This window comes from Pteropus medius, unplaced genomic scaffold (assembly GCF_902729225.1).
Source record: "Pteropus medius unplaced genomic scaffold, Ma_sr-lr_union100, whole genome shotgun sequence".
NCBI lineage: Eukaryota > Metazoa > Chordata > Mammalia > Chiroptera > Pteropodidae > Pteropus > Pteropus medius.
Window position 1 is genome coordinate 135,632 of NW_024354293.1, and position 24,183 is coordinate 159,814.

The window sequence follows — 24,183 nt, forward strand, 5'->3', positions numbered from 1 at the left end:
TAAATGGAATGGATTGACCCTCTGGCTGATCAGTTGTGAGAACTGGCCATGACTACACAGGAGCTGTTGTGCCTGAGCTGTCTCTGGGGAAATTTGCTTTAGCAGGACAATGATGCCAATCGTGTCTGCCCTTAGGATATGTCATATGTGGAGGTGGTTGAGTGTTGCTCTGGTGTGCTTTGAATCTGGCCATTGGGCATGTTGGTTCTAGATCCTCTTGGGAGAGGCTTAGTTGCAGTCTAAGTTCAGCCCCTTCCTGTGGCCACTTGGTATGAGCTACGAAGTTACCAGCAGATGGTTGCCACTTGTGCTGGGCTGGAGGTGCCTGGGAGATAATAAGTTGCAAACCAAGATAAATGCAACTAGTGCTAGGATTGGGGCTTCTTAGCAAGAGGTACAGGATATGCTATTGTCAATCTTTGAGAGGTTTTAGGAAAGTCCACATCATGAGCAGGGACAGGCAATTTGTCTAGAGAACCCACTGTAAGCAGCTTAGTTGGCACTAAATATTGGGTCTCTGGAAATCACTAAAGCAGATTCAAGATGTTATCCAGACTGGTGAAGACTCAGATATCAAGTCTGCCTGCATCAGCATGCTGGATGTGGGGATGGTTCAACAAAGAAACTATGTCTTCTGCCAGCACTACTGCTTCAGTCTCGGAGGCAGCTTCCCCTCCAGCCCTTGCAATGAAGCTAGACAAATTTGTTTCTCCTCCTATGTCCCTGGTATCTTTTGAGCTGCTACTCCAGAGCTGAAACTCAGAGGAAGTGAGTCCATCAATGAGTAAGTCTCTGGGTGGGCTCTTTAAGAGGATTGTCTGCATTCCAGGCACCCTCCATGTCACTCAGGAGCAATCTCCATTCATTTCATAAACAGAACTTGTGGAAACTTCTTTTTCTGAGCTGGGGGAGCCTCGTAGGGGCTAGAACCCTTCACTCTTCAGGGGGGTCCCTCACAGTTGAAATCTCTCCCAATTTTTTGCTGGTACAAGTGGATGTGCGAACAGCCAGTTCTGCATTTCCACCCTGTCCACCAGTCTCAATATTTTAACAGAACGTCCGTTATAGGCAGAATTCAGGTAATTTCAATATAGGTTTTTCCATAGTTTAGTTGTAATTTTGACGTGGTTACGATTGAAGACAAAGACAATATTTACCTCCTCTGCCATCTTAACCAGAAGAGTTTTGAATGTCACTTTGATAATAGGTCCATCAAGTTTCTCGTGTTTGTGTTCTTCATCATTTCTCTTACTTTCAGACTTGCTAGGAGGTCAGTAGCTAAAGGTGTACTACCATGTTTGATTGTGTTACGTGTTATTATGTCATAGACACAATCAATTAACTCTGTGCGGGCATGATCAACCACTGGGCCTTCACTGTGAATGCCTCTGTGAATCCAGTCAGGGCTCTTCCTATGGGCTTTTGTTGCCATGGAGACCGCTATTGAACTTGGTTTCTTCTAACAACTTCAGAGAATTCCATTTGCCCCCCGATTCCTTCTTCCTTGATGTGCGGTCTGTACATTCGATTCTCCTCACAGAGAATCTATTTGCTTTTGCTCTCCCACCTGCATGACCCTTGTGTTTATGTTATGATTGTTGGTGTGGTGGTGGGGCTGGGAGAGTGTCTCTATCTGACCTTTGAGCCTTGTTCTTAGAGTGTCTCTATCTGAACTTTGAGCTTTGTTCTTAGCCAGGGATGTGTCATGGGCCTGCGCTGTGTCCTTTCAGTTGTTCCCATCTCTCCTTCAGGAACAGTGTTCGTCCTGACACATGTCCCTGCCCTACCCCATGGTAGATAGTCATCTTAGCAGGCTGTCCCTCACATGCAGTGGTTTTCCGCCAGTGTCCTCAGATTCTGCTTTCTGACTTTTGCTGCATATTGTCATGTTTACATGGTAGTGGGCTCAAAAGGAGGGCTATGGACACTTGCAGACAGTAGATGCTGATCTTCTTCCAGAGACTGCCACCTAGATGGGTGGGAATGGGTGTGGATTCTCCCCTTTCCTGGAGAAACCAGTAAGAGTGTAGGCATCCCCCTCAGTCTTTGCGCCCTGGCAAATTTACACTCTGACCTTAGCACACTGACTTTTGGGAATGATTAAATATTTCTAGTTAAACCTCTGATCTTTCTAAGTCTGTGATATCTGCTGTAGAAGCAGGCTGATCCTTCATAGCATTTCCTGTTGCAGAGACATGAATATCTAGAATGGGTTTGCAGCTTTCCATGACTTTGCTTATCAAATATGCTAAGAGAATTTACTGAATTGAAGTTAGTCCAACTTTCTTGTTATTGTGCCTCGGAATGTTGTAGACTAAGTACATTTCCACAACACTTTACATCTACAAGCTGAGTAATAGCTCTCTTTGTAGTAGCCAGAACCTGAGGATAATCCAAACACCTATCCACAGGTTAGTAGAGACACAGTGTGGTGTACACACACACATGAGAATAAGACTGTACTAAATCTGAGTCCCATTGTGCTATACATTCCCAATCATGCTGCTGAGAGCACACGCACCTATTCGCATGTAATTCCATTAAACTCTACAAGATGAAAATTAATACGAAGAAACAATAAGAACATAGGAGATTTCTGGGCACATGTTGGTAGTCATAATGAAGTGGAGGGAAGAAGTGCAGGAGAATTTTGGAAGCACTGAGGTGATGATTTTGTTCACCATTTGCTGTGGTGATGTTTGACAAGTGAACACATACCTGTACTCATCCAATGTAAATTTTCATTATGTGTAGTTTATTACATTGATATAGACTGATGGACATAGCCATAATGCAATAAAAATGGTAGAAATAAAAATGTATGTATCAGAAGAGAAAGAGTTAAGAGAAACAGATAGTAATATGACAACACAGATGAGTTAGACATCTAAAATGCATAAGTGACCCTGGCTCTCTGCACATGCTCTCAGTAAGCACTAGAAGGGAGCAAATCACACATGTGCTCATCACAGAAGTGGGACCTGCACCTCACTGGGCATGTCTACCTCTGCCTGGTGGTGGCTCAGGAAACAGTGAGAGCCAGAGGGGAAGAGCACAGGGACAGACAAATGAGTTCACTCTTACCATGCTTGTGCTCTTGACACCGCAACAACTCTCTAAGCTTCTGTTTGCTATTACTCACCCATGAAATGGAAGTAAAAGTGATGGCTACATCTCATAATTTCTGTGTATACATAAAAATGGAAGAAGATGATGGGTGTTAAGCTTTAAACTCAGCACGTCTAATAAAAATCATACTTTTCCAGTGTTCTCATGGCCACCAAACTGCTCCAGGTCTCTCATACCTGCTCTGGGGCTCTGTCCTCTCTGTAGGTGCCCAGCCCCAGAATTCCATCTATAGTAGGAAGACTTGCAAATAGGGACCCTCTACTAGTGGAAACAAGCCAAGATCTGACCCTGCAGCTGTGGGACAGTAACTGCAGCCCATGGTTTCTCAAGTACATTCCGTGATCTGGACTGATACAGATGATGTGTAACAGAGAAAAACAGAGAATGCATAACAGTTTCCTGACCAAGACATCTCTGTATTTTCAGGCATCCAGTGCAAGGTATAGCCTTGCACATGTCTGGTGGAATATGGTTCACATGCCAGGGGTGGAGGTCTTAGAGATTCTCCTGTACAGTCTTGGATTCACTCTTGGTGCCTATGACATAAGCCAGGTCCACCAAGCTCCAGGGAAGGGGCTCTATTAATTCTGATGGAAGTAGCACATACTATACCAGTGCATCATCTCTAGAGAAAATGCCAAGAACCAAGTGCATCTGAAAAGGACTAGCCTGAGAGTTGAGGAAATTGTCATGTAGCAGTCTGCAAGACAATGAGGGGTAGTGTGAGTGCAGACACAAACCTCCCTGTCAGAGACAGAAGGCCTGAGCTGCTTAGGACCTCCAGGGATCACTTCAGTCAAGCATGGGCATTAAGGACCAGAAAAGGGCCACCCAGGGCCACGAGCGTGCTCAGGACCAACAGGGGCACTCAGAACCACCAAGGAGCACTGAGGATCCCCTGACAGCACTAAGGATGAGAAGGGGACATTCAGGAAAGCCAAGGGGCTTTGGATATCATAAACACAGGAGGGCACTCAGAACCCACAGGAAGCACTCACAATGACCAGAACAGTCTAAGCACAACCAGGGTAGGCTGGGGAACACCAGAGATCATTTTGGATAAGTAGGAAGCACTCAGCACAACTAGGAGCTTCAAGACTACCGGAGAACACTCAGAACCATTATGGTACTCTCAAAACAGAAAAAAGCACTCAGGAACACCAAGAGGACCTAAGTAACCCCAATGTCAGAACCAGGACCAATAGGAAGTACTCTGGAACAACAAGGTGCATCAAAATTCACCAGGAGGCTCTCAGGAATACCAGGCGGAACTCAAAACCATCAAGGCACTATCGGCACCACCAGATGATGCTAAAATTCACCAGATGGCTCTCTGAAAAACCAGGATGCTATAATGATGACCAGAGGTCTCTCAGGACAACCAGTGAATGCTCCGTACCATAAGGAGCCACCCATGACACCTGGAGGGCAAGAAGAACTTCCAGTGGGATTTCAGAATTCCCAGGGGTTTCAAAAGATCGCATCCAGTACCCAGGATTTCCACTGAAAACTAGCACCAAAAGGAGGTTCACAGGAATATCAGGGTGCTATCAGGATGACCAGGAGTCATTTAAAAACAAGAAGAGGGCACTCAGGTCCACAAATAGTGCTCAGGATTAGCTCACAACCACCAGAACACTCTCAGAAAGAGCAAGGGCACTAAGGCACACTGAGAAACAATCAGGATTAACAGGGTTTGCTCAAGAACAGTAGAGAGTATTTTGGACAGCCAGAGGGTCTCAGTACCACTAGGACACACTTGTAACCATTACTATGCTATCAGGAACAAAAAGTGCTCAGAACCACAAAGGGGCACTCAGGTGGGACTCAGAACAAATACCACCGGGGTGTTAAGGAAACCAGGTGGGACTCAGAACTAAATGTGCTTTCAGAATAACCACTAAAAACCAGCAAGATGAGTTGAGAAATCGTGGGTGTCCCCTTCTCATAGCTATCAGAAAAACTAGGAGACTTTCAAGACATCCAGAGAATACTTTGGACCAGCAGGGGATACCCAAAACCACTGGACGATGTTCAAGACATCCAGAGCATTATCAGAAATACCAACGTCTCTCGGGACCAACAGGGATACCCAAGATCACCCAGGAAAACTCAGAACTAGCAGCACAAAAAGGTAGCACTCAGGAATGCCAGCAGGACATCAGCTCTACCAGGACGCACTCAGCAAAATACGGAACACTCGGAACAAACAGGAGACTTTCAGGACAAGTAGAGGGCACTTAGCATTGGCAGAGTACGACCAGCATAATTAGTTAGGTCCTCAGACCCAACAGGTTTTGATCTAGAAAACCAAGGCTCACTCAAGAACACTAGGGTGTGCTCAAGAAAACCAGGGGGCTCTCGGGATGACCAGGAAGCTTTCGAAATCACTGAGTGGTGCCCAGGAACACTGCTGGGTGCACAGAACAACCAAGAGTTGTACAGAACCACTAGGAACCAGACAGGACATCTACGGCAATATCAGGGTTAACAAAACACTCTGGACTTCCAGAGGGCGCTGAGAAACAACAGGAGAGCTAAGGACCACCAGGATACTTATAACCAATATGAAGCACTTGGGACAACAGGACAGCACTCTGGACCAGTATGAGGCACTGAGGGACACCAGGGTTTGCTCAGGACTAGCACAGGGTGTGCATGATATACAGGGGGAACTCAGGACAATGAGAAGGCTTTCAGAAATATGAGAGGTACTCAGGAACATCAGGGGCTGTTAAAAGAAGGACACTATAAGAACTGTGAAGATGCACTCTAGACTAGCGATGTTCAACATTTTTGGCACCAGGGAACGGTGCCCTAAAAGGATCTAAAGCCTGATGATCTGAGGTGGAACCGAGGCAGTGATTCTAGTTCTAGGGAGTAGCTGCAAGTATAGATGAAGCCTTGCTCGCTTGCCTGCTGCTGACCTACTGCTATGCATCCTGGTTCCTAACAGAGCAAAAACATGTACCTTTCCTTGCCCCAGGGGTTGGGGACCCAAAGATTAGAAGAATGCTATCACAATCACCAAGGGACTCTTGGTACCAACAGAAGACTCTCCAGTCTGTCGTGTGGCTCTCCGAAACACTAAGGACCAATAAGCTACTAATAGGACCACCAGGAAGCACTCAGGGACATATGAGAGCACTGCGCACCAGCAAAGGGCAAGAAGGAACACTAGGGGGTGCTCGGAAATAACAGATGGGCTCAGGACAATCAAGAGGTGCTCAAGAACTCCAGAGGTACTAAGAATCCCAAAGGGGCACTCGTGAAGACCAGGGCATATTTAGCACTGTCAGTTTGCTCTCAAATGAACAATGGACATTCCAGGGAGAAAAGTGGCAAATGTGGAGAAACTCAGGACCACCAGCAAGATCTCAGGGCATCTTGGAGGTCCTCAGAAAAACTAGGTGGCACTTGGGATTACCAAGAAGCTACTAAAACTAACAAGAGCTCCTCGGGACCACGATGGGGCATTCAGGTACAGCTAGGACCACCCAGCACCAATGCAGGGGCACTCAGGACCATGAGGAGACATTCTTGAATACAGAGGGAGCTAAGGAACACCAGGGCACTATGAGGACTGCCACAAGCTCTCATGATCACAAGGGAACAATCTGAATCATGGAAGAGCACCATGAAAATCAAGAGGGCATTCAGAACAACCAAAAAATGCTCAAGAATACAGTGGTCGCTTAGGACAATCAGGGCTCTATCAGCAATACTGGGATTACTCACCACTGACATGGAAGCAAGAAACACAAGAGGGCACATAGGACCAGCAAGTCACTTTCTAGATCACTAAGGAAGCACTCTAAACAAAAAGGATGCAATCAAAACAGCAGTTGGTCTTCAGGATTACCAAGGTGCTATCAGGACAACCATGGAGTGCTGAACACAAACAGGAAATAAGCAGGACAACCAGATGGTGCCTAGCACAGTCAGGAGTCACTCAGGACCACCAGGGCACTCTCGGACACACTGAGGTCTCTAAGTGCCTACAAGGACACCCAAGTGGACAAGAAGGACCTCAGGATTAGCAAGGAACACCCGGCAAAGATAGGCGAACTCTCAGGACCACCAGGGTGCTATGAGGATCAGCAGGGGAGTTGTGGAAGAACAAGCAATTCTCAAGACCATCACGGGGTACTCGGGTCCACTTAATTGCATCAAGATGGGCTCAAGACCACCTGGGCACTAGCAGAAACACATGGGTAGCTCTAGGCCACCAAGGCCCTTTCCAGATTACCAGAAGGAAACTACTAGCAAGTAGTCAGGACAAGAAGAGAGCATTTAGGGCAAGCAGGTGTAGCTCATGACCACCAGGACACTCTCAGAAACATCAGGAAGCACTCAGGATGAAAACGGGCACCAGGACCACCAGGAGGCATTCAGTAACACTGGGGGCACATAGGTAAACCGGGTTTTTTCAGGACCAAATGGTAGCATTCAGGATGACCAGAGCACTTTCAAAGTAACCAGGGGTGCTCAAGGCCACCATGCGGTATTCTGGGTAAGCAGGGGGCACCCAGAACAACTAGGCAGTGCTGAGGACCATAAGGGGCCACTCAAAATCACCAAGGCACTATCAGATGAACAAAGCATTTAGGACCAGCAGAATGTGCAAAGATCTGCAGGGGCCAACCTTTACCCACAAGATGCACTTAGAACCACCAGTGCATTGTAAGATTAATAGAATACTATCAAAATCACTGAAGCAGACAAGAGAAAGGAAGGACTGGCATTCAAATTGGGAATGAAGAAGTCAATTGCCACTTTTCGCAGATGACATGACTCTCTATATAGAAAACGCTAAAGACTCCACTAAAAATACTATGATAAACTATAAGCAAATACGGAAGAGTTACAGGATGCAAAATCAATGTAAAGAAGTCTATTGCAATCTTATTCACTAATAATGAGTTTTTAGAAAAAGGAATGAAGAAAACAACTACTTTTGCAATCGCAACAAAAATAATAAAATATATAAGAATAGAGCACGAGACATTGAAGGATCTACACTCAGAAGACAATAGGACAGTATTAAAAGAAATTGAGGAAGATACAAACAAATGGAAAGATATTTTGTGTTCATGGACTGGAAGAATTAACCGTTAAAGTGACCTACAATATACAGATTTAATGCAATCCTCATCAACATTCCAACAAAATTGTTTTAAAAAATGAACTACAATAATCATATTTGTAAGGAAGCACAAAACATCTGGAAGAGCCAAAGCTACCATGAGAGAAAGAAACAGGGCTGGAAGTATCATTCTGCCTGAATTCAAATTATACTACCAAGTGGCAATAATCAAAATGGCATGGTGCTGGCAGAAAAAAAGACACATAGATCAATGGGAATAGAGAGTCCAGAACTAAACCTCTGTGTATTCGGGCACATGATTTTCAAAAAAATGGAATTAAACATATACAATGGAAAAAAAGAAAGCCTCTTCAATAAATGATCCTGGGAAAATTGGAAAGCCACATGCAAAAGAATGAAATGAGGCTGTTGTCTATCACCATGCACCAAAATTAACACAAAATGAATCAGAGACCTGAATATAACAATTGAAATAATAAATTGTAAGGGGGGGGTGGGGAAACCTAGATACTAAACTCGGAAATAGACTTAGAGAGGATTTTTAAATTAGACCTCAAAGACAAGGGAAATAAAAGCAACAATGAATGAATGGGACTACAGCAAACTGTAGCTTCCGCAGAGCAAAAGAAACGATCAATAAAACAAAGAAGCAACCATCTGAATGGGAGACTATATTTGCCCATAATGCCTCTGATTAGATGCTAGTATCTAAACTATATAAAAAGCTCATACAATTCAAACACAAAAATAGAAACAATCCAATTTAAAAATTGGTAAGTCGACTTGAACAGACATTTCTTGCAAGAAAATATACAAGTGCCAGCAGACACTTGCAAACATGCTCAATTTCACTGACTAGTAGCAAAATGCAAATCATAAACACAATAAAATACAACATTACACCTGTTAGAATGGCTTTTGTCAACAGGACATATAATAAGTGGTGAGAGGTTGTGAGGAAACAGGGAAACTCAAACACTGCTGGTGCTAATGTAAATTGGTACAGCCCCTCTGGAGAACAGTATGGAAGTTCCTCAAAATATTCAGAATAGAATTAGCATATGACCCCACAATCCCTCTTCTAGGCTGGGAACCATGTGATCTCAATCCTTTGCAGAATATAAAACTGAAAGCAAGAAACAACCAAGAGAAGCAGAGAGTCAGACACAGACAACAGTTCAGTCATCACCACAGGAAAAGGGGGATGGGAGAGGTAGGTCAGGGTAAAGAGGGTCAAATGTATGGTGATGGAAGGAGATTTGATTTTGGCTCATGAACACAGTGTAATACACATATGACTTATTACTGAATTGTACATTTAAAAACTTACGTGATTTTATTTGTCAATGTCACTCTGATGTATTTAATTTAAAAAGAGCAGTAAGTAAAAATACACTGTATAACTACACTGTGAATATTTTCTTTAAATTTCCTGAAAAAGGGCTATGTTTCCTAGTATATTAGTAAAAAGCTCCAAAGCATCATTAAGAAAAGATAAAATCAAGTGACATCAGATACATGGCAGAGTGAGAAATGTTCTAGATTCTTTCTCTTTGAAATAATAATAAGCTGAACATCTAGAAGTCGAAGAAAAATACCCAAAATACACATCGGCACATCTAAGCATGATCTCTGTGCATAAGAGCTACCACAGGTCAGAATCCCTGAAGTCAGGTCGTTGACTGGTAGAAACAAATGAGCTTCAGCTTGCAGCTGGAGCTCCCTGTAGGAGGAGTGAGGAGGGGAGAAGGTGTAGCGAGTTCTCTGAGCAGTTCTACCTGGGAGAGCTATGAGCTCCACATAACCTGTGGCAGTGCCCAGGCATTAGAGCAGAAAGCATAGAAGTGGGGATGGCATAGAAGTGGAATGGCAGAGAACCAAGAGTTGATTATTCCCACATGGTTGCAAAACTCGAGGATGAACTGCAGCCCCCATTCCACAATCTAGACCCCTCTCCCCATATCATCTGAGACCAAACGGTTGAGCCCCAGGGGAATCTGAGCAAACTTTACGGAAACTGTCACCAACACTGACAGAGACTGAGGGTAGAGAGTGTAATCAAATCTCTTTAAGAATAAAATGGCATTATTCAGACTTTACATAAAGCAGGGATCCATGAGGTATAGATACCACCTACTGGAAACCTAAAGAAAAACATCTTCTTTGAAATAGGCTAAAGAGAGATCTTTACATAATAAATCTTCTTTCTGAAAAAAAGCAGCATACACTTTCATTAAAGCCCAGGAGGAGAAATAGTCCATTAAACATTATGAACACAAAAGCTGATGAGGCATCTCAGAAAGAAAGAGAAAAATCACAAGAAAATAAGCTTATTGTCATAGAAATATGAGACTTGAATGACAGATAATTCTGGATGGTAGTTCTGAAAAAAACTCAATGGGATCCAAAACAATTCATATCAAAAATTTCAGGAATTGAAAAAACAACTAGATGAGCAGAAAGAGTTCTTAAGCAAGGAGACTGAAACCCTCAAAAAAAAAAAACTAATTAGAACTTCTGGACATGAAGAACTAGATGAAGAACTGTAAGAGGCGAAAAATGAAGTAGAAGCTTGGGAAATAGACTTGACCAAATGGCGGATTGGATCAGTGATATTGAAGACAGGAATCTAGAAATAAATCAGAAGCAAGAAGAGAGAAACCAGAGAAAGAAAAATCGTGAAAGGGAAATACAAGAACTAGCTGGTACCATCAGGAGAGGAAACATAGGAATAATGAGCATTCTCAAAGGGGAGTAAAAGAAGCAGGGATTAGAAAGAATTTTCAGTCCAGTGTGTGATGAGAATTTCCCCAATCTAAAGAATGAGCTGGAGTTTGGAACTCAAGAAGTCAACAGAACACAATTATCTCAACCCAAAAAGGCCTTCTCCAAGATAAATTATATTAAAATTATCAAAATTCAATGACAAAGTCAGAATTCTCAGGGCAGCTAGCAAAAAGAAGGCAGTAACCTATAAAGGAAAACCCATTAGATTATCATCTGATTTCTCAGCATAAACCTTACAAGCAGAAAGGAGTGGAAACAAATATTCCAACTATTAAGTGAAAGGAAATAGCAGCCAAGAATAATGTATCCAACTAGGCTCACCTTTAGATATGAAGGAGGAATAAAGCCTTTCCAGACATACAAAAATGGAGCAAATTCTCCACTACGAGGCCTGCATTACAGGAAATACTGAAAAGGGTCAGCTCATCAAAAACAAAATGACAAAAAAAAAAAGAAAGAAAACACATAATTAAGAGTGAAGTGACTAGCAAGAAGATAGAAGCAAAGAAGTACAACCCTTACTAAGAATAGGGCATTATAAGCTTAAACAATAAGAAGAGATACACTTTAGCAAGATAGTAATGAATGTTCAGCACACAAGAGACAAACTGAGACAACAATGACTGAAAGGAGGAGGATTCTAAGATCCAAATTCTCTAAGGTGAATGGAGATAATGCAAACGCAGAAGTAAGTGGATGACTATATGTATGTAACTGTCCTTTATATATTCGTAGTAACCACATGCCAAAGATTTAGAACTGAAGTAAAGTATATAACATAAAACAAGAAGGACCAGAGGGGAAAAACTACAAAATCCAATCAAATTTAAAATAACAAACAAATAAACAAACATAACAGACATACTAGGAAAATAAAGCAATGGAAACACAGAGCTACTAGAAAGCAAAAGATAAAATGGCTAAAAGAAAAACTCATATTTCAATAATCACCCTAAATGTTAATAGCCTCAACTCACCAATAAAAAGGCACAGAGTTGCAGATTGTATTAAAAAACAAATCTCAAACATATGCTGCCTCCAGGAGACACATATCAGTTCCAAAGACAATATAAACTCAAAGAGAAAGAGTCAAAAACAATATTTTAAGCAAATAGCATTCAGAGAAAAGTGAGAATAGTGTTGCTAATATCGGATGAAATAGACTTCAAAATAAAAAAGATAAAGAAAGATTCTGAGGGACATTTCCTAATGAAAAAGGGAATCATGAACAGAGAAGACATAACAATTATTAATATCTATGATCCCAAACAGGGAGCCCCAAAATATAGAAAGCAATTACTAACAGAACTAAAAAGAGAAACAGAACAGAACACTATCGTAGTAGGGGACCTACATAAACCACTGTTGGATATGGACAGATCACACAAACAGAAAATCAGTAAGTAAATTACATCTTTAAACGACACATTAGATCAACTGGACAGAAGTGACATTTATGGAGCCTGTCATCCCAAAACAGACACTTGTGCATTCTTCTCTAGGGCACATGAAACATTTTCATGGATTGACCACATCCTGAGACACAGAAATAATGTCAACAAATCATACCAATCATATTCTCCAATCATAATGTTTTGAAGCTAGAGATCAGCTGTGAAAAGAAAGCAAGAAGAATCACAAATACATGGATATTAAACAACATACTACTGAAGAAAAACTGGGTCAGAGATGAAATAAAAAGAGATCAAGTGAGACATAGAAACGAATGATGACAGTACAACATATCAAAACTTTTAGGACATGGTAAAGTGGTCATAAGAGGAAAGTTCATATCATTACAGGCCTATCTTCGAAAATGAGAATGAACCCAAATAAATAACCTAACATTAATCTCAAAAAAAAAAAACCAGAAAAGAAAGAAGAAATGGAGCCAAATTCAGCAAGAGGAAATAAATAATTATAATTAGAGCAGAAATAAATGCAATTTAAAACAAAAAAAAATCAATAGAAAAAATAAATTCAACAAAGAACTGATTCTTCAAGATGCTGAAGAAAATTGACAAACCTCTGGCTATACTCACAAAAGAAAAAAGAGGACAGACACAAGTAAACAAATTCAGAAAAGGGGAAATTATGACAGACACCACAGAAACACAAAGGATCATATAGAACACTATGAAAAAAACCATATAACACTAAATTTAATTACCTAGAAGAAATGGACCAGTACTTAGTGATATACAACCTTCCTAGACTGCATCAAGAACTAGAAAATCTAACTTGACCGATCATCAGTTTGGAAATTGAGACAATAGTCAAAAATCTACCAAAAAGTAAAAGTCCAGGACCAGTTCGTTCACCAGTGAATTATACCAAAAGTTCAAAGATATAATACCTATTCTCCTCAAACACCTCCAAAAACTCAAAGAGGAGGCAGTACTTCACAGCTCATTTTATTAGGCCAATATTACCTGACACCAAAACCTGATAAAGATAACTCAAGGAAAGAAACTATACAGTCCAATATCTCTCATGAACATAGACACAAAAATTCTAAATAAGATACACGTGATCCGAATAAAGCAACATATTAAAAGAGATTATATACCACAGTCAAGTAAGCTTCATCCTAGAGGCACGGAAATGGTTCAACATATGCAAATCAATGAATGTGATACACCACGTTTTTTACACAAATTAAAAAACAAAAGAATCATACAATCACATCAATAGATGCAGTAAAAGCCTTTGACAGTATATAGCATCCATTTATGATCAAAACACTTAACAAAATTGGCATAGAAGGAAAGTTCATTAACATAGTAAAGGCCATATAGGACAAACCCTCTGACAACATGATACTGAATAGTGAAAAACTGAAGACCTTCCCTCTAAGATCAGAAACAAGGCAAGGCTGTCCACTGTCACCACTGTTACTCAATATAACTCTGGAGGTCCTAGCAAGTGCAATCAGGCAAGAGAAAGATATAAAAGGCATCCAAAAAGGAAATGAAGATCAAACTGTCACTATTTGCAAATGACATGCTTCTCCATATAGAGAATCTTAATTACTCCATAAGAACACTATGAGAACAGTAAGCAAATACAGTAAAGTTTCTAGATACAAAATCAATATTTGAAAATCCATAGCATTCCTCTACACTAATAATGAATTGTCAAAAAAAGAAGTAGAAAAAAAAATAATTCCTTTTGCAATTGCAGCAAAAAATAAATAAGTAAATAAAATAAATACCTAGGGAAAAATCTAATGAAACATGTGAAAGACTGATATAATGAAAACTATAACACCATATTTTAAAAAATTGAAGAAAATACAAGGAAATGGAAAGATATTCTGTGTTCTTGGTTTGGAAGAATCAACATAGTTAAAATGACTTCATTACCTAAAACATTATACAGATTTAATGCAATCCTCATCAATATCCCATCAGCATTTTTTAAAGAAATAGAACTAAAAAATAAGTGTAGTTGCCAAAACTGTCCTGAGAAAAAGATCAAGGCTAGAGTCATGACTCAGCCTGACTTCAAAGAATACTACAAAGCAACAATAATGAAAACTGCATTGTGTTGGCAGAAAAATAGACACATAGACCACTGGAACAAAATCGAGAGTCCAAAGTAAACTCACATTTATATAGGCAAATAATTGTCAACAAAAAAGCCAAAAAATACAGTGGAGAAATGAAAGCTTCTTCAATAAATGGTGCTGGGAAAATTGGAAAGCCACCTGAAAAAGAATGAAACTAAATTATTATCTATCACCATACACCAGAATTTACTCAAAATAGATTAAGGACCTGAATATAAGACCTGAAACAGTAAAATGCATCAAAGAACACTTAAGAACAAAACTCAAGACCTTGGACATAAAGAGGATTTTATAAATTTGACCTCAAAGGCAAGGGAAGGAAAAAGCAAAAATAAATGAATGGGACTACATCAAACTCAAAAGCTTCTGCTCAGCAAAAGAAACTGTCAACAACGTAAAGAGACAACCATCCAAATAGGAAAATATATTTGCAAGCAGCACTTTTGATAAGGGCCTCCTATCCAAAATATGTAAAGAACTCATACAACGAAATAAAAAATATATATATATATATATATGTATATATAATGTATATATATATATGTATATATATATATACATATTTGGTTTGGTTTGGAAGAATCAACATAGTTAAAATGACTTCATTACCTAAAACATTATACAGATTTAATGCAATCCTCTTCAATATCCCATCAGCATTTTTTAAAGAAATAGAACTAAAAAATAAGTGTAGTTGCCAAAACTGTCAAAAGTTTTGGCAATCATATATATATCAAAATGAGCCAGACAGACAAAAAAGTTGAAAACCACATGTGGCAAAGAAATCTAAAAGCAATTAACAGGACGTGGACAATAGACTAGTAGTTACTGGAGAGTAAGGGGGAGACAGATGGGGTAAGAGGCTCAAATATGTGGTGACAGAAAGAAATCTAACTAAGAGAAGAGAATACACAATGTGTGTGTGTGTGTGTGTGTGTGTGTATGCCTTGCTGTGAAGAGAATACACAATGTGTGTGTGTGTGTGTGTGTGTGTGTGTGTGTGTGTGTGTGTGTGTATGCCTTGCTGTGAAGCTAAAACTTACCAGATTGTGTTAACCAGTGTCACCATCAAAAATAAATAAGTCAAGTCAGGTTTTAAGTGGAAGTAAAGATTTTACAAACAATACTCACATCAGGTTATCTTTATATATAATTATCTCTTTGCCACTCACTAACTTTGTTTCCTTATCACTATGCAGCTGTGCTACCTTTTCCCTTGAGCGGAAAAGTTTACTCATTGTAGTAGCTTTTCATCAGACTTGCGACTTGTTCCCTTAGGTCGCCTAGACCTTATTCTGTCTAATATATTCATAGTTCCATAAATATACAAACGTATACACACACACACACACACACACACACGTTAATATATATATATATATCTATAAACTTACATATATACTAACATATGAATATGTACATATATCAGTAAGAAAATATATAACATTTACATATTTTTGAAATGCAAATAAAAATATGTATAAATAAATTTACATAGTGTAACTGAAAAACTTACTATAGAGTGAATAATATATACATGTTTTCTGCATTAACTTTAATGTAAGTTATATCTACGTTTTGTTTGTCATGTATGTCACTTCAATTAGAATATCCCTCCATGAAGCAGGGATATTAAATGCACTACTATGAAATTACAACACTGAGGACCCCCATGCTTGCTTCTCTAGGCCTTCTACAATTCCAAAACACTGTGCTTCGAGCCCTCATTTGAATCTTGAGCCACGTGGAAACCATCATGCTCTTTGAAAGTACGTAGATCTGAAACGGCGCCCAGGCTTCGGTTCCTCTTTGGTAGCAGGTGTGAAAGGAAAGCCTAGCCTATGGGGTCCTCCTTGGCTTCATGTGTTGAATTTAGCTGAGACCATGTCCATGTTCCTGGCGGTGATAGTGTTAACTGCTGCTCTTCTGCTCTGTAGCCTTAGCGTATCACCAGCAGGAAGGCTATCTTCCTGAGCCCAGTGCAGGGAACAAGCAGCATTAATACAGGACTTACATTGCTGGCTTAAAGGAGGTGTCTGTGGAAAGTAAACTCACACAGTGATCTGATCATACATTCCTTACTGGGCAGGTTATGGTAGGTATGGGTGTCCGGACCTCATGACTTCTTTAGTAAAAGCTTGATCTTTGCCATAAGTAAACCCCATTCATTGATTCTGTGCGTCTGGGTCAACACAGCTTTGAAATGTCTCTTACAGACCCCTCAGAAGCAAAACCATCCCCGAGAGAGCACATCATTCTACTAACTCTTCTTTCCACCTTCATGTAATCTTGCCAAAGTCCCCTCCTTAATTTCAAATTCCTAAAAAGGCTGCAAACTGTCGTTCTGTGAAGCAGTTTTCCTCAGCCTTCAATGTCATGCTTCCACACATATCCTCTATTTGGCTCAAATAAATTTTAATAAAAGTTTCTACACTTTGGACTTTCTAACATCAACACACTGAAACTTTAGGTTACTTTATGTTGTATGGACATCTTAATATTAAGCGTACCTAACCATGAACAGAGAATGTCCTTACTTGAGTCTCCTTTCATTTGTTTTTATCAATGCTTTTTCATTTTCAATGTACAGCTGTTTCCGGTTACTTTAATTACTTCATTCTTTTTCCTGCTATGATAAACGGTATAATTTTCTTAATTTCCCTTTTGGATTGTCATTGTTAGTGCATAGAAATGCAACTGATTTCTGAGTATTGATGTTGTACTCTAGAAGATTCCTGAATCCATTAATTCATTCTGATAGGATGCTTGTTTATTTGTTTGTTGGTTGGTTTGGGAATCTTTAGGATTTCCTATACATAAGATCATGTCAAATGAGAACTGACATAATTTTACTTCTTGTTTTCCAAATCGACCGCCATTTTCTTTTCTATTTTGGGCTAATGCTTTCAGTACATGTTTGCTGTGTCAAGTTTCCTGATGCAGATAGCCCAAAGAAGGAGGCTGAAAACTGCATCATTACATCAAGATATTATTAAGAAAACTTACATATGAGGTGTGTCTTAGGTGTATACAGGACAAGATGGATATCTCCATGCCATATGGCAGGTGTTAAGAAGTTCTACAGAATGTGGCAACATGAATTGGAGTACCAGGTGTGACCTCCCTGGGGAAGGGCAGTGATCTGTTCCAGAAACCAGCAAGGGCGGGGTGGTAGTTGCATCGTCTGTGAGACTGTCCATGGGGATTTAAGGGAAGCAATCTCTGCTGTGACTTGGGTGAAGCTGGATCTAATTTGAGGGGCCCACATTGGTCACATCATGGAACAGTTACTCTTCCACAATGGTGAATAAGAGTGGCTAGAGTGGGCATCTTTGCCTTGTTCTTGACCTTAGAGGAAACACTTTTAGAGTCTCGGTGAGCATGATGCTCGAGGAGGACTTCTTGGATGTGACTTTCTTTATTTGGAGGTAGTTTCCTACTGTTTCTACTTTGTTGATTATTTTTTTTGTCATGCAAGGCCAACTTATTTCTGAAGTAAATTTAATAGATACCTTATGAACATAGAATGAAGAATAGATAATGCTTTGCCTATTTTTCTTAACACTTAATGAAAATTAGTTGATGACTCGATAGAAGAATAGGCCTTAATGATTCTTTCAAAGGGCGTGATGGTTTCCACGTGATCTACTCCTCATGAACTATCTGGCTGAAGATTCAAAGGAGGGCTCTAGGTACAGTGTTTGGGGAGTGTGGAAGGCCTAGGGAAGGGTTATAGAGAACCAAGGATGGGGGTTCTCAATGCTGTAATTTCATAGTAATGCATTTAATTAAACATATCCCTGCTTCATACAGGTATATTCTAATTGAAGTGACAGGCATGACAAACAAAACATGTAGATACAATTTATATTAAATTTAATGCAGCAAATATGTATACATTATTCACTTCATGAGATGTAATTGATTTATACTATGTAAATTTATTTATACATATTTTATTTGCATTTTAAAAATATGTAAACACTATGTATTCTCTTATTGATATATGTACATATTCATAAGTTAGCATATATGTCAGTTTATAGATATGTATAAACACATATATGTGTGTGTGTAGGTGTTTGTATGTGTGTGTGTATATATGTGTGTATATTTATGAACCTATGAATATATTAGGATAAGGTCTAGGGGACCTGAGGGAACAAGTCTCAAGTCTGATGAAAAGCTTTTACTGTGAGTAAATATTTCCGCTTGAGGGAAAAGGCGGCACAAAGGCCTAGTGATAAGGAAGCAAAGTTAGTGAGTGGCAAAAAGGAAAATACATAAAGATAACATGAAGTGAGTATTAATTGTAAAATCTTTACTTTTACTTAATACCTGAGGTAGATAACTTGCTATATGTGCCAATTTGTTGTCTGTATTGGTACTGTCATCATCTATTCCCAGCAGCTATATTTAACTAACCTGTTCATGACAATCTTGTCAGATCTGAAGCTTTTAGTGTTTGCCAGTCAGATAAGTGAGAACAAGAACTTGGTGTTTTTTATTATGAAGAATTTAAATATTGTGCATCTCCTTACTTTTAATTAATATTAACATTTTTTTGTGAATACATTTCACTTTCTCTGTTTTCCATTGTATTGTATCTTTTCTTTTTCTATGTTTTTGCCGGCGGGGGGGGGAATTAATTAATTTATTTTTGATGGTGCCATTGGTTAACACAATCTGGTAAGTTTCAGCTGTACATTTTCACAGCAAAGCATACACACACACATTGTGTGTTCACTTTCCTTAGATTTCTTTCTGTCACCACATATTTGACCCCTTTAACCCCATCTATCTCCCCCCTTACCCTCTGGTAACCACTAGTCTAAGTTGCTTCCATATCTTGGCAATTGTGATTAGTGCTGCTGTAAACATACGGGTACACAGATCTTTAAATCTAGTGTTTTGGTTTTCTTTGGTTAAATACCCAGAAGTGCAATCTTGGTAGGCCAAAGAATTGTTCTAATTTTAATTTTTTGAGGCCCCCACAAACTGTTTTTTTGTAGTGGCTGCAGCAATTTGCAATCCTACCAACAGTGTATGAAAGTATACTTTTTTCCATATCCTCTCCTACACTTGTATTTTTTAAAATTTATTCATGATAACCAATCTGACAGGTTTGAGGAAACACTTCGATGTGGCTTCAATTTTCATTTCTGTAATGATTAGTGATCTTGGGCAACATGTATATATATGTATATATACATACACACATATATACATATGTTGCCCAAGATCACTATATATACACACATATATATACATATGTTAATTAATATAGCTATTACTATATCTGTATTTCCTCTTTGGAGAAAGAGCTATTCAGGTCCTCTGCCCATTTAAATTGAATTGTTTTTGTTGTTGTTGTTGAGTTCCATCATTTATTTATAAATTTTATTTATTAAGCCCTTATCAGATGTTTCATGGATGAATATCATTTTCCATTTTGTAGGCTGAGTTTTTGTATGGTTGATGATTTTCTTAGCTGTACAAAACGAGTTAGTTTGATGTAGTCCCATGTGTTTGTTTTTTCTTTTGTTTCCTTCGTCAAAGGAGATAGATCATAAAAGAAATCACTAGTGGCAATATCACAGAGTTTGCTGCCTGTTTTCTTCTAGTAATTTTGTTTCTGGGCTTACAATTAATTCTTTAATCCATTTTGAGTTTATTAATGTATATGGTGTAAGAATGTAGTCCAATTTTTTTTTTCAAGTATCCATCCAGTTTTCCAGCACCATTTGTTGAAGAGGCTGATTTACCATTTTTCATAATATTCACACCATATCTGCTTTGATTACTGAATGCAAAAGCTATCATTTGATTACCACAGTTATTGTTTCTAAAATATCTTCTCTGTTTTCTACTTGTTCTAAAGTTTATCTGTCCTCACATTGTCGGGGGTTTTATGTATTTGCAGTTTTGTGCCTAATTTCATTTTCTGTTCTTTGTATAAGTCCTTTTCTGTCAAGGGATGCAGTCAACCAGACTTAAATTCTCTCAAGTAAATGGACTCAAGTCATTTAATACTTCATTACTGGGATTAAATTTTTGGCACAAAGCAGTCTTTCAGTATAATTTCAGTTAGCCTTAATAGCTATTTCTATACTTTCTAGCACATTTTAGCCTTAAAGCAGAGCTCGCTAAATTAATACCTATAAAACTCATAGTTCTTGGGAAAATCAGCATTGTAAACAGGAGTGCTGTGAAAATGAATTGTTAATTACATAGTAATATTCTGTTTTGGCTAGAAATCTGAAGATGTCTTGAGAATCTACCATTATAAAATTAGAACGTGTGTTTGCCTCGGTAGCACATATATTAAAATTGGAACAATACAGACAAGATTGCATTGTCCCTGTGCAAGGATGACATGCAAGTTCCTGAAGTGTTCTATATATTTTAAAATATAATGCGGAATAAAAAACAAATACGAATAATAAATTGGTAGTAGCTATGTACCTATCAATAATCAATTTAAATGTAAATGGATTAAATGTTCAATTAAAAGACATAGCATGGGCTGAATGGTTAAGAATACAAGACCTATGCATATGCTGTTTACAAGAGTTCAGTTGATACAGTCTCAAAGTAAAGAAATAGGAAAAGCTATTTCATGTAAGTGGGAATAAAAAGAAAGCTGGGGTGGCAATACATATGTCAGAGAAAATAGACTTTAATACAAAGTCTATATATAATAAAAGACAAAGAAGGGCATGGAATAATGATAAAGAGAACAGTACATCAAGATGACATAACCCTAGCAAACATATATGCACCCAACATAGGATCACCTATATACATAAAACAATTGTTGACTGACATAAAATGAAAGATCAACAGTAATATACTCATAGTCAGAGACTTTAACACCCTACTGACACAACAATGGGCATATTTTTCAGACAAAAAATCGAAATGGAAATAATAGGCTTATAAAATACACTAAACCAGAAGATTTAATAGATATTTTCAGAGCATTTCACTCCAAAGCAGCCAAATATACAATCTTCTCAAGTGCACAGGGAACATTTTCCCAAATAGATCACATGTTAGGACACAAAACAAGTATCAATAAATTTAAGAAGATTGAAATCATTTTGACTGCCTTCTCTAATCACAATGGTATGAAACTAGAAGTCAACTTCCAGAAAATAAACAGAAAACACATGAACTCATGGAGGCTAAAAAAACATGCTACTAAACAGTGATTGGGTTAACAATGAGATCAAGGAAGAAAACAAAAGGTACCTAGAGATAAATGAAAATGAAAACACAACAACTCAAAGTCTATGGCACACAGTAAAAGCAGTCCTAAGAGATAAATTCACAGGAACATAGGCTTACCTCAAGAAATAACAAAGAGCCCAAATAAACGATTTAAAGTTACACTTAAGAGAACTAAAAAAATAACAGCAAACAAAGGCCATTGTGATTAGAAGGAAGGAAATCATAAAAATCACAATGGAAATGAACAAAATACATCTAGAAGATCAAATCAAAAGATTCGTGAAACCAAGAGCTGGTTCTTTTGAAAAGATAAACCAAATTGACAAAACCTTAACCAGACTCATCAAGGAAAACAGAGTGAGAACTCAAATAAATCAGACATGAAAGTGGAGAAATAACTATGGATTCCATATAAATACAAAGGATCATAAGAAAATAGTAGGAGCAATTATGAACCAACAAATTGGATAATCTGGAAGAAATGGATACATTCCTAAAAACATACAATCTCCCAAGACTGACTCAAGAAGAAAAAAAATCTGAACAACCAATTACCAAATGAAAGCGCATCAGTACTCAGAAATCTTCCACAAAAAAAGTCCTGGACCAGGTGGCTTCACTGGTGAATTTTACCAAACATTCAAAGAAGCATTAACACTTATTCTCTTCAAACTCATCCAAAAATCTCAAAAAGAGGAAGGCTCCCTAATTCCTTTTATGAGGTTACTATTACATTGATTCCAAAACCAAAGGCATTACCAAAAAATAAAACTATAGGCCAATCTCACTTATGAACATAGACACAAAAATCCTTAACTAAACATTAACAAACAAAATTCAGCAATATTTTAAAAATATCAGCCACGATAATCAAGTTGGATTTATTCCTGGGATGCAAGGTTGGTACAATGTTTGCAAATCAATTAATGTGATGTACCACATTAACAAGTTGAAAGTTAAAAATCATATGATCATATCAAAAAATGCAGAAAAAGAATGACAAAATCCAGCATCTATTTATGATAAAAAAACAAAACAAACAAACAAACAAAACCTCAGCAAAGTGGGAATAGAGGAAACATACCTCGACATAATAAAGACCATCAATGACAAACCTACAGCTAACATCATACTCAATGGGGAAAGGCTAAAAGTGTTTTCCTTAAGATCAGGAACAAGACAAGGAAGCCCACTTTCACGACTCCTCTTCAACACTGTATTGGAAGTCTTAGCCACAGCAATCAGACAAGAAAGAGAAATAAAAGCTGCAATAAAAGCTATCAGAATTGGAAAGGAAGAAGTAAAACTCTCATTATTTGCTTCTTTCTTGGTACTATCTAGTGAGAACCCTAAAGATTCCACACACACACACACACACACACACACACACACACACACACACACACACAAGACCTGTTAGGACTGATCAAAGAATTGAGTAGTGCAGCAGGCTACAAAATTAATATTCAAAGTCACTGCCATTTTTTTACACCAATGATGAACTTTCAGAAAGAGAAATGAAGAAAACAATTCTATTGATGATTGCATCAAAAACAATAAAACACCTTGAAATCAAATTAACCAAAGAAAATTATGTAATTGAAAAAAAAATTGAAGAAGATAAAATAAATAGAAGCATATACCATGCTCATGGCTAGGAAGAATCAACATCATTAAAATGGCCATACTATCAAGAGCAATCTATAAATTCTATGCGATCACTATCAAAATACCAATGACAGTTTTCTGAGAGCTAGCACAAGTAATCATAAAATTTATATGGAACCATAAAAATTCCTGAATAACCATGGCAATCTTGAGAAAGAAGAACAAAGTTAGAGGTATCACACTATGCTACAAGGCTGTGTTATCAAAACAGCATGGTACTGACATAAAAAACAGACACATTGATCCAAGGAACAGTATAGAGAGCCCGGAAATAAATCCTTGCCTACAGGCTCACTTAACATATGGCAAAAGAGGGAAGAATATACACCAAAGACAGTCTTTTCAAACAGTGGTGTTCAGAAAATTGGTCAGATAACATGCAGAAAAAATGAAATGGAACACATTCTTACACCGTATACAAGAATAGACTCAAAATGGATTAAAGACTTAAATGTAAGACCCGAAACCATAAAACCTCTTAAAGAAAACATAAGCAGTAAACTCTCTGACATTGCTACTAGTCATTTCTTTTTAGACATATCTCCTTGGGCAAGGGAAACAAAAGGAAAAAAATAAACAAATGGAACTATGTCAAACTAAAAAGATTTTGCACAGCAAAGGAAACCATCAGTGAAGTGAAAAGAAAACCGACTGAATAGGAGAAGATAATCACTTATGACACATCTGA

General features: G+C 38.4%; 1 non-coding gene across 1 annotated transcript; it reads left to right on the forward strand.

Moving 5' to 3' along the window:
- Nucleotides 1-20,894: 20,894 nt before the first annotated feature.
- On the forward strand, nt 20,895-21,000 carry LOC120594115 (U6 spliceosomal RNA). The gene has a single exon (XR_005650492.1). It is a non-coding gene; the product is annotated as a U6 spliceosomal RNA (small nuclear RNA).
- The last annotated feature ends 3,183 nt before the right edge of the window (nt 21,001-24,183 follow it).